We start from the raw sequence: 14,532 nt of genomic DNA, 5'->3' as shown, positions 1-14,532 counted from the left end.
CTTCTTTTACATGGGAATTGCCCCAGTGGATCAGACCCAACTAGTGTGGGGTCCTGTTTCAAACAATGGTTAATGGCAAACTCTGCATAGGAGGGTGCAACTCATTTTCTTAATAAGACATCAAATTGTATAATAGTAACCTATGGGAATTCTTCATTCAAGATTTTATGTGAATGAATGTTTGACTTCCACTTACATCAGACTGTTAATCCCATTGTTTTCTTTCCAAACCATCACTCTCACTGCAGAAACTAGTCTCCAGTCCTCAGATGTTGAGGGATTTTTTAAAGTTTTGGTTAGAACTAAGACATTTAGGAAGTCACCTAGACATTTAGGAAGTCACCTAAACTTTTGAAGCCTTTGGAGACCTTAGGTCTATATAGTTCTTCAGATGGGGGCAGGATAGCTCAGTTGTTTGAGCATTGGCCTGCTAAACCCAGGGTTGTGAGTTCAATCCTTGAGGGGGCCATTTGGGGATTGGTCCTGCTTTGAGCAGGGGGTTGGGCTGGATGATCTCTTGAGGTCCCTTCCAACCCTAATAATCTATGATTCAATGATCTATGGCTTCTGCCTATTTCCATGATTGGGATGCAGCAGATTCATGCAATTCAGATGGTGGAATTAATTCATATGCTGGTTGGTGCTCTCATGCACCCCTCCCACATCTGTTCCTGAACATTCTAGGGGGTTAGCTACAGTGAATGGCATGGCACTGCAACCATCTCAATTCCTTCCCACCACCAGCTGCGACAGATAAGGAACAGCTGCAGAAAGAACCCCAGGCCCCTTTTATATAGTGTGGTTAGCTAATAGTTTAAATCACTTTACTGTAGATATTTTAGTGTACGTTTGTGGTTTTATTATTAAAGTTTTCAATGTTAGATTACTTTTAAATTATCTTTAAAACCAAGAGAGACAGTGGATCTAAAAGCAAAGAGATCAGGGTTCAGACAGCATGCCTCATGCCTAGTGCCATATCTGTCATCAGATCAACACACTTGGTGCCTGACTTGTCTTGGAGAGTGACACTCTCTAGGTGTTCTAGATATAGTGCTTTTACAAGAAGGACGAAAAGGGAGAGTCAGAACAAACTGAAGGCCATTCTGCTTCAGGAAGCTCTTGCAGTAAATCCTGTTGGTGCTGAAAAGACAGGTGTCTCCAGAAAAAATCTTAGACCTGCTCCAGCATGCAGTAAAGATTCCAGACATCCTCTTTCAGCAGCAGACTTGTTCATTATACCAGATCCTCATGTACTGGACCCATTAGTTGAGGAAACAAGGAGAGAGCCACTACAGGCTCTGGCCATTCTGTTATCATTGTCTGTGATCCTTCAGAGTTGAGGATGATCTGTTTCACAGGTGGCTTTTGTGTGTGTGACGAAGTGGAACTGTTCTTAATGTGTTCTTTGAATTCTGAGTGGGGAGTATTGACCTGGGAAGGTTGCAGCAGAGCTTGGCTGGGACTGTCTGCATTGGGGATGGGAGACTTTCCTTGAGGGAGGATACCTGGGAATGTAACATAAGAACCCGGGAAGGGGGTTGGAGGCCAGGTGACACCCCTACCCGGGACACTGGACAAAGAGTGGGGGAGGAGCCATGGGGAGGCTGAGTGAGAGGGCTGGAGGGACTTTCAGTTTGGAGCTAGTGGGGAAAATGGAGGGGAGCCCAGTGGGGCTCTGGCCTCCCAACAGGGCTCTGGCCTCCCTGCCCCCTCCCCCGGCCCCAAGATGAACCTAACTGAGGGGGGACCTGTTGTCTGTATCTGCAAGACCTGTCTTGAACTGTGTTCCAGTCATCTAAATAAACCTCCTGTTTTACTGGCTGGCTGAGTGTCCTTGTGAATCGCAGGAAGCTGGGGGTGCAGGGCCTTGTCTCCGCCACACTCCGTGACAGTGTGTCCTTTGGTGACTGGAGGATTTTGATCCTTAAGCCGCAAACTCATTGGCAAACATTACAGGTCATGTTGGAAGACAGGGTTGGGCCACGATTGCTGCATAACAGTCATCTGTCCTTCCTTTTCTGGCATTTTTCTGGGACCAGGGCAAGGCAATTTTCCTCAAAAGTGATCATCCCTTCTCTGACACGTCTTTGCCAGTTAGCCCTGTCTTTGGCTATTGTCTCCCAGTGCGTGGTATCATAGACTCATAGACTCTAGGACTGGAAGGGACCTCGAGAGGTCATCGAGTCCAGTCCCCTGCCCTCATGGCAGGACCAAATACTGTCTAGACCATCCCTAATAGACATTTATCTAACCTACTCTTAAATATCTCCAGAGATGGAGATTCCACAACTTCCCTAGGCAATCTATTCCAGTGTTTAACTACCCTGACAGTTAGGAACTTTTTCCTAATGTCCAACCTAAATCTCCCTTGCTGCAGTTTAAGCCCATTGCTTCTTGTTCTATCATTGGAGGCTAAGGTGAACACGTTTTCTCCCTCCTCCTGATGACACCCTTTTAGATACCTGAAAACTGCTATCATGTCCCCTCTCAGTCTTCTCTTTTCCAAACTAAACAAACCCAGTTCCTTCAGCCTTCCTTCATAGGTCATGTTCTCAAGACCTTTAATCATTCTTGTTGCTCTTCTCTGGACCCTCTCCAATTTCTCCACATCTTTCTTGAAATGCGGTGCCCAGAACTGGACACAATACTCCAGTTGAGGCCTAACCAGCGCAGAGTAAAGCAGAAGAATGACTTCTCGTGTCTTGTTTACAACACACCTGTTAATGCATCCCAGAATCATGTTTGCTTTTTTTGCAACAGTATCACACTGTTGACTCATATTAAGCTTGTGGTCTACTATGACCCCTAGATCTCTTTCTGCCGTACTCCTTCCTAGACAGTCTCTTCCCATTCTGTATGTGTGAAACTGATTGTTCCTTCCTAGGTGGAGCACTTTGCATTTATCTTTATTGAACTTCATCCTGTTTACCTCAGACCATTTCTTCAATTTGTCCAGAACATTTTGAATGTTGACCCTGTCCTCCAAAGCAGTTGCAATCCCTCCCAGTTTGGTATCGTCCGCAAACTTAATAAGCGTACTTTCTATGCCAACCTCTAAATCGTTGATGAAGATATTGAACAGAACCGGTCCCAAAACAGACCCCTGCAGAACCCCACTTGTTATACCTTTCCAGCAGGATTGGGAGCCATTAACAACTACTCTCTGAGTACGGTTATCCAGCCAGTTATGCACCCACCTTATAGTAGCCCCATCTAAATTGTACTTTCCTAGTTTATCTATAAGAATATCATGCGAGACTGTATCAAATGCCTTACTAAAGTCTAGATATATCACATCCACCGCTTCTCCCTTATCCACAAGGCTCGTTATCCTATCAAAGAACGCTATCAGATTAGTTTGACACGATTTGTTCTTTACAAATCCATGCTGGCTATTCCCTATCACCTTACCACCTTCCAAGTGTTTGCAGATGATTTCTTTGATTACCTGCTCCATTATCTTTCCTGGCACAGAAGTTAAACTAACTGGTCTGTAGTTTCCTGGGTTGTTTTTATTTCCCTTTTTATAGATGGGCACTATATTTGCCCCCTTCCAGTCTTCTGGAATCTCCCCCGTCTCCCATGATTTCCCAAAGATAATAGCTAGAGGCTCAGATACCTCTTCTATTAACTCCTTGAGTATTCTAGGATGCATTTCATCAGGCCCTGGTGACTTGCAGGCATCTAACTTTTCTAAGTGATTTTTTACTTGCTCTTTCCTTATTTTCTCTTCTAAACCTACCCTCTTCCCGTAAGCATTCACTATACTAGACATTCCTTCAGACTTCTCAGTGAAGACTGAAACAAAGAAGTCATTAAGCATCTCTGCCATTTCCAAGTCTCCCGTTACTGTTTCCCCCTCCTCATTGAGCAGTGGGCCTACCCTGTCTTTAGTCTTCCTCTTGCTTCTAATGTATTGATAAAAAGTCTTCTTGTTTCCCTTTATTCCCATAGCTAGTTTGAGTTCATTTTGTGCCTTTGCTTTTCTAATCTTGCCTCTGCATTCCTGTGTTATTTGCCTATATTCATCCTTCGTGATCTGATCTAGTTTCCATTTTTTATATGACGCCTTTTTATTTTGTAGGTCACGCAAGATCTCAAGGGTAAGCCAAGGTGGTCTTTTGCCACATTTTCTATCTTTCCTAACCATCGGAATAACTTGCTTTTGGGCCCTTAATAGTGTCCCTTTGAAAAACTGCCAACTTTCCTCAGTTGTTTTTCCCCTCAGTCTTAATTCCCATGGGACCTTACTTATCAGCTCTCTGAGCTTACCAAAATCCGCCTTCCTGAAATCCATTGTCTCTATTCTGCTGTACTCCCTTCTACCCTTCCTTAGAATTGCAAATTCTATGATTTCATGATCACTTTCACCCAAGCTTCCTTCTACTTTCAAATTCTCAACAAGTTCCTCCCTATTTGTTAATGTCACATCTCTTGACGTTTGTCTTAAGGGTGTCTTTAAAGCGTTTCTTTTGGCCTCCCCATTTCCTTTCTTCTTTGGTAAATTGGGTATACAGTAATTGGTTTTGTAGGCATGCATCAGGCACGCGCACACAGGGCCTCAGTACTGAAGGTGTTGGCCTCCTTGAGGACACTGACGTTAGTGCGGCAATCCTCCCACTTTATGTTGAAGATCTTCCAGAGAAAGTGCTGGTGCTGGCGTTCCAGGTTTTTCAGATGTTTTCTGTAGGTCACCCAAGTCTCGCAGCCATAGAGGAGAGTTGGGATTACCATCACTTCATAAACTGAAAGTCTAGTGTATGTTCTAATGAGATTATTGAACACCTGTTGAGATAGTCTGCCAAAGGCAAGGCTTGCACAGCGGATTCTGTGCTGAATCTTGATGTCTGTGTTTGCCCTCTGTGAGAGATGACTGCGAAGATAGGCAAAGTGTTCTACATTTTCCAGTTCTTCTTTGTCAGTGTAGAACTTCCTTGCCAAGTCTGATGATTGACTGGGAGCTGACTGGTGGAGAACTTTTCTTTTGCTGATGTTCAGGGTTAGCCCTAGGCTTTTGTAAGCTTCGGAGAAGAAGTTAAAGGCTGTTTGTAGATCCTCCTTTGAGTGTGCAACAACAGCACAATCATCTGAGTACTGGAGTTGTTATTGGGTGACCCTACCAGAAGTACAAGGCTCCCAATGGTATTGCTCTTAGGATCTTTAATACTTGCAAGCTTCTCCACCACGTTAAAGTGGCAGCCCAAGGAGAAGCAATTCTGTTATAGTGCTTGTTCAGATTCATTATTCAGATCCAATGCCTCCCATACATTCGGCTCCAATATGACTGATTCTGGAAAGAGAGAGTTTTCCTTGAACAGAGCTGTGTCCTATGAAAAAGAGAAGATGAGTAGAAGAAAGTCAGCTGTTAACTTACCTGTCTTGTCCTAAGATACCATCCAGTTCCACAGCTAGATATTTGTCTTCAGTTTCGGAACCTTTATTATCACCCATAATTTCTGTATCAGATCCTAGATGAGAATAACAGTTGGAATCGTATCAGGGGCCACCTGGTTCTAGCCTTCATCTGGGATGAAACTTTTAGGCTCTCAAACAGTCCCTGAGAACGCTTTATGCTACAGTGAAACATATCTGCATGTGGGTTATTGGTTGGAGTGGAGGGTGCCACCATGGTATAGACCAGGGGTAGGCAACCTATGGCACTCGTGCTGAAGGCGGCACACGAGCTGATTTTCAGTGGCACTCACACTGCCCAGGTTCTGGCCACCAGTCCAGGGGGCTCTGCATTTTAATTTAATTTTAAATTAAGCTTTTAAAACATTTTAAAAACCTTATTTACTTTACATACAACAATAGTTTAGTTATATATTATAGACTTATAGAAAGAGACCTTCTAAAAATGTTAAAATGTATTAATGGCACGCGAAACCGTAAATTAGAATGAATAAATGAAGACTCAGCACACCACTTCTGAAAGGTTGCCAACCCCTGGAATAGACTGCCTTTTTCTTGGAATGGCCACTCTTGGGATATGCGCCCATTGATGTTGTTGAAAGATGTAGTCTTCTATTAATTATTCCTTTTCGAGTACCCACACATCCCCATCCCATCTCTCAGCATTCAAGCACTTTCTGAGGGTAGAGCTATACAAACAGGCATGGCAGCAGTTGCTCCCTCAGTTCCAACCACTGACCATGGATGGATGCGAGCCTTCTTCAGAGTCAAGATCTTTACTCTTTCAATAATTATATAGTTAGTTGTTAATACTTTAAATGTTAGTATTACTGTTAGTTAGCAATGGCAGATTTGAAGATCAAGAAATACAAAATTAAAAGACATTTGTCGTGTCCTGCAGTTTTCCAGGCATCAGACACCAATGTATGGTGCGAAGGAGAAGGGCATCCCCTTCTCGTTGCACTGTCTGCAGGATTTTCACACTGCGACCTAGAAAGAAGCGGCAGAACAGACTCAAGGCCATCTTTCTGCAAGAAGCCTTATCAGTTAAAAACCTGTGGATCTGAGGTTTGTAATGCTCCAGATAAGAGAGATAAGAGGCCTGAATAGGCTTCAGGACCTTCTGGTATCAGGAAATCTTCTACTTATAAAGCATCAACTTTTGCACCAAGCTTCAGATCTAAAAAGACTGAGTGTTTGGTAACAAAACCCTTGGACCCATTTCTGATACAGGTACAGACAGTAATTAAAACAGTCTTGGACAAAAGACAGTCTGTACTTGAGGCCTCTGCAGAACTGGGACCTTCAGTTCTGAGAAAAAAGAAGGCAAGACTAAACATTTTTTGGTGCTTGGCCTTGTTTCTCATTCTGGGAACCCTTCAGATTGTAAGTATGTGGATCTGCGATGCACCACAGAGTGAGATCTAAAACGGACAGTATCGTCAAATTATCCTCTTTGCTTAATTCCTAAGAAATTAGCAAATCCAGGTATTCCATCAGCACCAATATCATCTAATGTCGTTACATGTGTAACTGCGTTACTTGAGTCTTCTAGATTCTTTGCTGAGACAAGAAGAAAGATGTTTGGATAAGGATCTGTCACAATGCTCTCCTTCTCACAAGAGACACACAGTTGTTTCCTCACCACACGAGTCTTTGATTATGTTAACTCCATCTCCCAGGATACCTATAGGATCACCTTGATGACCCGGTGTGTGTGTTGTCTTCCTGATTCCTGTTCCTGTTTTTGTTTCCTGATTCTTGATCCTTGAACTCAGTGTTTCTGTTCCTTTTTCTTTTGCGGGGAAAGCTGCTTAGGACTTTCTGCTACATATCTGCTATTCGAACTGTTATGTTTTGTTCAGGTTGGTGCTGACCTAACCAGGTCATGGTTATTACATGTTTTGATTGACATCCTACCTGTGTGTCTTGCTTAGTTTGTTTTTGTTTTTGGGATTGCTGCTCTGGGATATATCAGAGTGTAACATTATGGCAATGAGTGTATCTATTCTGCAACCCATGCAACCTGCACATCCTTCTACTGTTGAATTGATATGTTGTTAGGAATTTTTTTTGAACTATGTGCAGCTTGTGCTGACTCTGAGGCTGCTAGGTTACCCTTGCTGCAGAACTGCTTATGCCATAATGGCACTGATATTTATGATGGATTCTGAAAGCCCAAGATCTTCTTTGATGTAACTGTTCAATGTCACAAGTATTTTGGCACTGGCAATTCTGTTCTGTTAAAGAGGAAAACGTTTTTTGAAGCTCACCACCCACCCAACAAAACCATGTGTGAGTTTGCATGTCATTTGTGGCAGTTGGCCCAGGAATTTGAGGTTGTCATGATGATGATCATGTTCAGGGATATTTCTGTGATTGACATAGTCAGTCACTGCTTGGGCAAATGGCTACTGGCAGAAGATGTTAGAATGATAATTTTTAATGCCACGGTTGCTAAGAGTGAAGCATTTGAGATGGCTAGAGCTGAAAAGGGTTCTATGACTCAGACTGCTGCAACCTTTGTGTCTACATTTAAAGCATCAGCTGCTGCTCCTACTTCCATCACCCACAGTCATACAATGCTACCTACCCTCTCACCAAGGCCTCAGCAGTTGAACTTGTCACTTTCTCACTGCTTCTGCTGTGGTCATATGGGTCATCTGGCCAGTTTCCCTACCTGCCCAGTTAGAACTGCTGTGTTCCAGGCTCGTGGGAAGGAAGGCCTCTTTAAGTTAGGTGCAGTGGTTCACAAAGACAGGAGGCCTGAAGTGTATACTGTGAATGTGGAACCACATGAGACTACTGTTACCAGGGTCTCTGATATTTCCTTTACTACAGTCTTCTCATGTGGCAAAGTGCTGGAGCTGGTGTCCTGTATTGTGGAAATTAATGGTACACCGCGCAAGTGCATGCTGGGTATGGATGCTGAGGTTACCATTCTCCCCTCTGGGTTAGTTCACAGTTTGGACATTTGTCTGAGTACAGTGGTGATAAAAGCTTGGAATTTGTATGCCTTACAGACAGTGGGTGAAGCAGTATCCTCTGTGCTTTACAAAGGCATAGCCTGAACTGCATAGTTTTACATTGTTAAAGGCTCAGCTGTTAATGCTGTACCATTATTATTGTATGATCTGTGCATACAGCTTGGTGTTATATATGAATTTGCACAGGACACCTCAGGTGTGGTTATGTTGGCTAGAATAGAAGGGAATTCCCAAAATGTTGTTCAGAGAAACCAGGATTTATTTAATGGAGACTGTGTGTTCTCTCTACGTTAGCTTTGAATGCCAAGCCCTTTGCACCATCTGCACATTGTTTACCTCCTTGCACTTGTGGACAAGATCTGAGTAGAATTGCAGCACGTGAAAGATAATGGTGGAGACAGAAGGGCCTACAGATTGAAGCTTACTCACATTGCCATCCTACTTATACAAGATCAGTCTTCAACCGCACACAGATTTTAGGGCATTGTAATAGGCGGCACTCACCTCCTGAGTGCCCCCAGTGACTGTTGTGGTACTGCAATCTTTTTCTGTTCCTGGTGCTCCCTGTAGGTTGCCAGCCTCACTAGGTGGGTCTTCAATGGCTCAGACTTCCATCCAAGTCACAGAGTCAAAAATGTACCTTTTCCAGGGTAGCAAAGAGTTCACCAAACCGTCTGCCCTCACCAGAGTCTTCAGCCCCATCTCTGGGCCTTTTAAACCCAGCCTTTTGCTTGGGCTTCTGAAGGAGCTCTGTACCCTTCTCGGGGCTTAGGCCGCTTTGCCAGTGGCTGTTGGGAGAACCTGAGCCCACCCACTATTCTGAGTTCCAACCTAGAGACCCTATGAACAGCAACCATGTATGGCTTCCTTTAATTAATTTCTCCTGCATTCCCTGGGCCTCTTCCCATCTGGTCCCTTTACCTTTGCCCATTACCTTAGAGCTAAAGTTCTCAAGTCCTCTCTCCCAGGTCCAGTAAATGGAGCCTGTAAAGCTCCTTTGGCCAGAGAGGAGCGCCATTCCTTACCCTTCTGGTCCCAGCCAAGAACTGAACTGCTGAGGCCCTGCTGCTCCTCTTAGTTAGGGTGACCAGATTGCAAGAGTGAAATATCAGGACACATTGTGCGAGGGGAGAGCAGGAGAGCCGCAGGTGCACAGCCCCAACCACAGCCTTGAGAGGGGGCGCACAGCCCTAGGAAGCTGCAAGAGGGATATACGGCCCCTGCTGCAGCCTGCACCACAAGCCATGGGGCAAGTACTCAAGGACTCATGGCCCCAGCTCCAGCCCCCAGCAGAAGCCATGGAACCAGGGGCACAGGGCTCCAGTTCCAGCCACAGGACAGAGGCTCAGGATTCTAGTTGCAAAGTCAGACCCAGCTGCAGGGCAGGGGAGCAAAGAGTCGCAGTTCTAGCCCTGGCTTCAGCCCCAGCTGCAGTCACAGAGGGGAGGCCCACAATCCTGCCTTCAGATGTCAGTGGCTGAAACAAACCAAGTTACAGAGGTCTGGAATCAGTGAGTGTCACGGCCCCCCTGACTAAATTATAGACTTAGCTGTAATCCATATTAAACACACAAATTTATTTGTACACTAAACAAACAACAGGGGAAAGGGCTGGGGTTTTTATTCAGTCAATAAATCAACTTCCCAATTTGAATACCTCTCAGACATGCCAGAAGTCTAGTACTTCTTGGATGACTGCCACAGTCTTCTTTGATTCCGGACATCAGTCCATGTTATACCAATATAATAAAAACCAGCAGGATCTTATTAAGAGGGATAAGGCAAAGATGTCACATTTATTGTAAATATAATAATAAGGCAAAAGATAAAAGCAAACAGCGTTGTTTTACTATTTACTATTTATTCCTATCACTACTTATTCCTTATATACACACACACACTCATATATGTATACGCATATATATATTCATTCACACAATCTTTCATTCAGGTTCTGTAAAGGTGTTATAGTTACCAGCCTAGAAGTTGCTCATGCCAAGTTACTGCCCAGGTATCTTGGTCAAGAGGATGGCGCCGAGTCTGTGTCAGTTGCACCTGATGCTCCTGGAGGTTGGCAGCACAACCAGGGACTCAAAATCCTCAGTTTTTAGAGTCCATTTTTATAGGAATTAATTCCTATGTTAGTCTATGGGAACCGTTTCATTCTGCTATTGTTGACTCAATTAGCAGATGGCACATTCCTGGTGGCTCCACACTGTCTAAAGTGGCACATTCCTTCCAGGTGTTTAGGGTGGATCCCAGTTTACCCTCCGGGGGTTGTCTGGTGGTCCACTTGACACATTCTTTGGCCGATGGATCCTTTCCAGGCTGACACATGCCTAACCGTTCATGTACATCAAACATTCATCAACATACATTCCATATCTTAACCATATTTTAATTTACTGTCTCCACCACTTTTGAGTGTGTGTTAATTCCTATGAGATTTCCGGCCCTGTAATCACAGAGGGTGGGAGTCTGTTTGTTTACATTGTATCAATTACAGCTTAAGGCTAGCATAGTGTTTACTTCAAGAACAAAGTCAATTAACTTGATTGTAAGTTTTACATAGTAATAGAGTATCTTTCACAGGACAGATACAATCAGTGTTTTCTGCAGACAGGAGCTTACAAGTTTTAACATAAGAACTTAAAAGATTTTTGTACTTGGTGAACCTGGGGGGGTCACTGTCACTTGGGGGAATCACTGTTAGTACCTTCTTTAATATCCCTACATCCATGCACCTTTCATGATTGAAAATACATGCTCTGTTGCTTACTAGTATACTGAGTACGTATGACACCAGCTTTGTCAAGTTCAGGAATTCAGTGCTATCGTCCTTGTTTCTCAGCACTTGAGACCAGAGTTCCCCAGCTGATTAGTTTCCAGGCTCCAGCTCAGAGTTGATGTCTTTGATAGTGCTCATCACAGAGCTGATCAAGATCCACTGTCTTCTGGAGGTTTACAGCTGTCACAGCCTCAGACAGATCCTTGTATTCAAATGCCCTATTAACTTTGATGTTCAAGCTCTGGGTATTGAACAAGTAGCCAGTTGTTGAAAAATCAAACCATTTATCCAAATATAGGATTGACACATCATAAAATTTCATGAAGTCTTTCTGGAGACATGCAGCAGTGACAGGCAGCATCTCAGTTAATGCATTTTCAACTCTGGAGCCAAAGAATTTGTCATTCTTCCATTGCTGAAGTTTAATTCTCAGAGGATACATTATGGCATTGTGATAGACCCAGGCCAGTTGTGTACAGCAGAATAACAGAAGGCAGATATACTGGCCACTGGGTTAACAGTTTTCTGTTCCCTGACTGACCAGAGCAGGGGCTGCTCCAGGCTAATGAGAACACCTGACTCTAATTAAGGCCCTGCTGATACTATAAAAAGGGCTCACTTCAGTCAGACAGAGAGGAGCCAGGGAGCCAGAGGAGAGGAAGTGTGGCTGAAGGACTGGTTACTGAAAACGCCCTCAGACCATCGTTAAAGGAGCCCTAAGGTAAGGGTGAAGACGGGAGAAGCAGGAGAGCTGTGGGGAAGCAGCCCAGGAAAATTTAGCAACTCTGGCAGTGAAAGGTTGGCTGCCAACAACTGCTACCATTAGGGTCCCTGGGCCGGAACCCAGAGTAGAGGGCGGGCCCAAGTTCCCCCCAACCCACCACTACAAGAACATCTCCTGGGAGGGGAAGTCAGGCCCCTGTCAGGACAGAAGGCTGAACAGAGACTGTGGGAGTACTCTCAGCAACCTCCTTGCAGGCCTGTGATGAAAAGGGATCAGTAGACTGTAACCCTGGCCCGAGAAAGAGAAGGGCTACGTGGAGGGTCACAGTGAGCCACTGAGGCTAGCATAAATCGCCTAGAAGCGCAGAACCCAGGGGAGCAAGGTCAGAGGTCTGCCACAACATGCACTTCACATGCTGTCAGAGCACAGTATCATTGAATATTTTCAGGACATTCTGGAGGAAAAACAGATGAACCTCAACTTTGCTAGGCCCCTCACTTTGTTCGCCATTTTCCATGTCTGAGAACAGCATCCATAGAGATTTTGGGCACTTCTCACTGCCCAGAGAAACAAAGTAGCACTTAACAGCCGGCCACATATTTACAAGCCTGTTTACAGCTGGGAAAAGACTCAACCAGCGTGTCGGAATGTGGTGCAGTAAAGTGGAATACTCCATATCCACAATGTCAGACATATCCTTCAATGCTGCTACTCTCTTAGCAGAACTGCTGAAATGATTGAACGTCTTAATCACCAGAGTCTCAATGTCAACCTGTAGGGTATTGCTAGCATGTTTCACAGCATTGTGCACAACATGGGCAGGGCAGTTTGCAGGCAAGATATTTTTATTTCGGTTTTTTAAATTCTGGTACACCAATTGTCACTTTCCATAATTCATGTTTGCATTATCAGCACAGTAGGAAGACACTTTATTTAGGTCTAGTTTGTGTGTCGCAAGTTTTTCAAGTAATGTATTGCTTATTGCCTCTGGAGTCTCTTTGCTTTGCTCATAGAAGTCTAACAGTTCATCTTGGACCCCATGTTCAAGTATCCCGTATCTCAGCGATAAGGAGAAAATCCATTTACATGGGAAACCCCCACGATTCCTGTCTCTGGTGTCTTGGAGAGGGCCATCAGGCAAATAGGTGCAAGATTTGTAAAACGTTCAAACCTTGAACACATAAGGAGTGGGAGTTCCATCTTAGGCAACTCCTCATGGAGTCGGCTTTGCGGCCCTCTCAAGACGTGGGCCGGAGCGCCCTCCCGACGGTACCAGCTCCGGTGCCGCAGAAGATTCCACGCTCTTCTCGGGACCAACATTCTCCCAGGCCACAAAAACGCCCACCTCGGCACCGATCCCATTTTCTGGTTGCTGCCAAGAAGCAAACTCTGGCAGGACCATCCCGTAGACTCGAGACAGAGGTCACGGACCCAATGGTGCAAGACCCTGGACAATATCTAACCTGGCCATTCCTCCACACGAGACTGCGCAAGTGGAAGCCATCATCCTTCCTTCTATGCTGGATACCTTCGAGGCGGTGAGAGGCCTAATTAAGATGACAGCCCCCATGCCTCCGGCCCCGACAGTATCCCCAGTTTGGGTCCCGATTCCATCCAAGGGCAGGCCAGCAATGCTTCGGCTGTCAGTTCCAGGGCCAGCATCTCAGCCCCACTCGGAGTTCCAGCGCCGTTCTGAGTCCCGGCACCACCACAGGTCTCAGTCTGACTCACGGCACTAGTGTGACTCATGGCGCTGATCCCATGGTCTCAAATGTCGGAGCCGATCACACTTGGGGTTGTTTTCAACTGCTCATTCATGGTCCCACTCGAGGTCCAGATCTCAATCTGTGACCTCGCGACACCGTTAGGCCTGACATGCTGCAGATTCCCGCTCTCCGGGTCAGCGATCGCCACGGTGGCACCGGTCACGGCACCACTCCACATTGCAGCACTGCTCCTCACACCACCGCCGCTCAACATCGCAGCGCCATTCAACATCACAGCACCACTCCCCAGCTCGGCACCGCTCACCACTGCGGCACTGCTCGCGGTCATGCTCGACCTCACGGCACTGTGACCTGTACCTGCCAAGTGACTTGGTGCCTGCGCTAGCCCACTCCCGCACCGACACCCCTTGGCTGTTGCTGTTTAGATCTCCTTTGGGCAGGTCAGAGAGAGCATCTGGGGTCTCAGACATATTCCGCACTCTGCTCCAGGAAGCCTTGGTCAAGTACCCCCAACGACTCACTGGCAACCCCAGTGGCAATTTTGGACACCCTGGGCATATGATCAGGCCCAGGGTGCTCCCCCAGTTGCCCGGCCACCGTCTCATTCCACCAACAGGCCTCCTGAGGCAACACTTAGCCGCCCTCCCCGGACATGGATCAAACTGTAGATCCAGCGCCTGCACTGGAGGCTACTCTGGCTCCCCAGGAGGAGCCAGCCACCTCTGATCAGGATGTTTCACCCACACCTGTCCTGTTGGTGGAGTCATCTTCATCTTCACCTGACGAGGCTGTGACTGGCACATCCTCCTCTGGACCCCCCACTATGGACTTTAGGATTCTCCAGGAGCTGTTGAGGTGCATGGCCCTCAATATGAACCTCCAAATCGAGGAGGT

General features: G+C 45.7%; 1 protein-coding gene across 4 annotated transcripts in view; it reads left to right on the top strand.

Annotated features, from left to right (window-relative positions):
• The window catches only part of CFAP57 (cilia and flagella associated protein 57), a 162,776-nt gene that overhangs the window by 133,224 nt on the left and 15,020 nt on the right, over positions 1-14,532 (top strand). The window lies entirely within an intron of this gene.

The sequence above is a fragment of the Gopherus evgoodei genome, chromosome 8 (genome assembly GCF_007399415.2).
Source record: "Gopherus evgoodei ecotype Sinaloan lineage chromosome 8, rGopEvg1_v1.p, whole genome shotgun sequence".
In the NCBI taxonomy this organism is placed as follows: Eukaryota; Metazoa; Chordata; order Testudines; family Testudinidae; genus Gopherus; species Gopherus evgoodei.
This window is presented reverse-complemented; position numbering and strand designations above follow the sequence as displayed.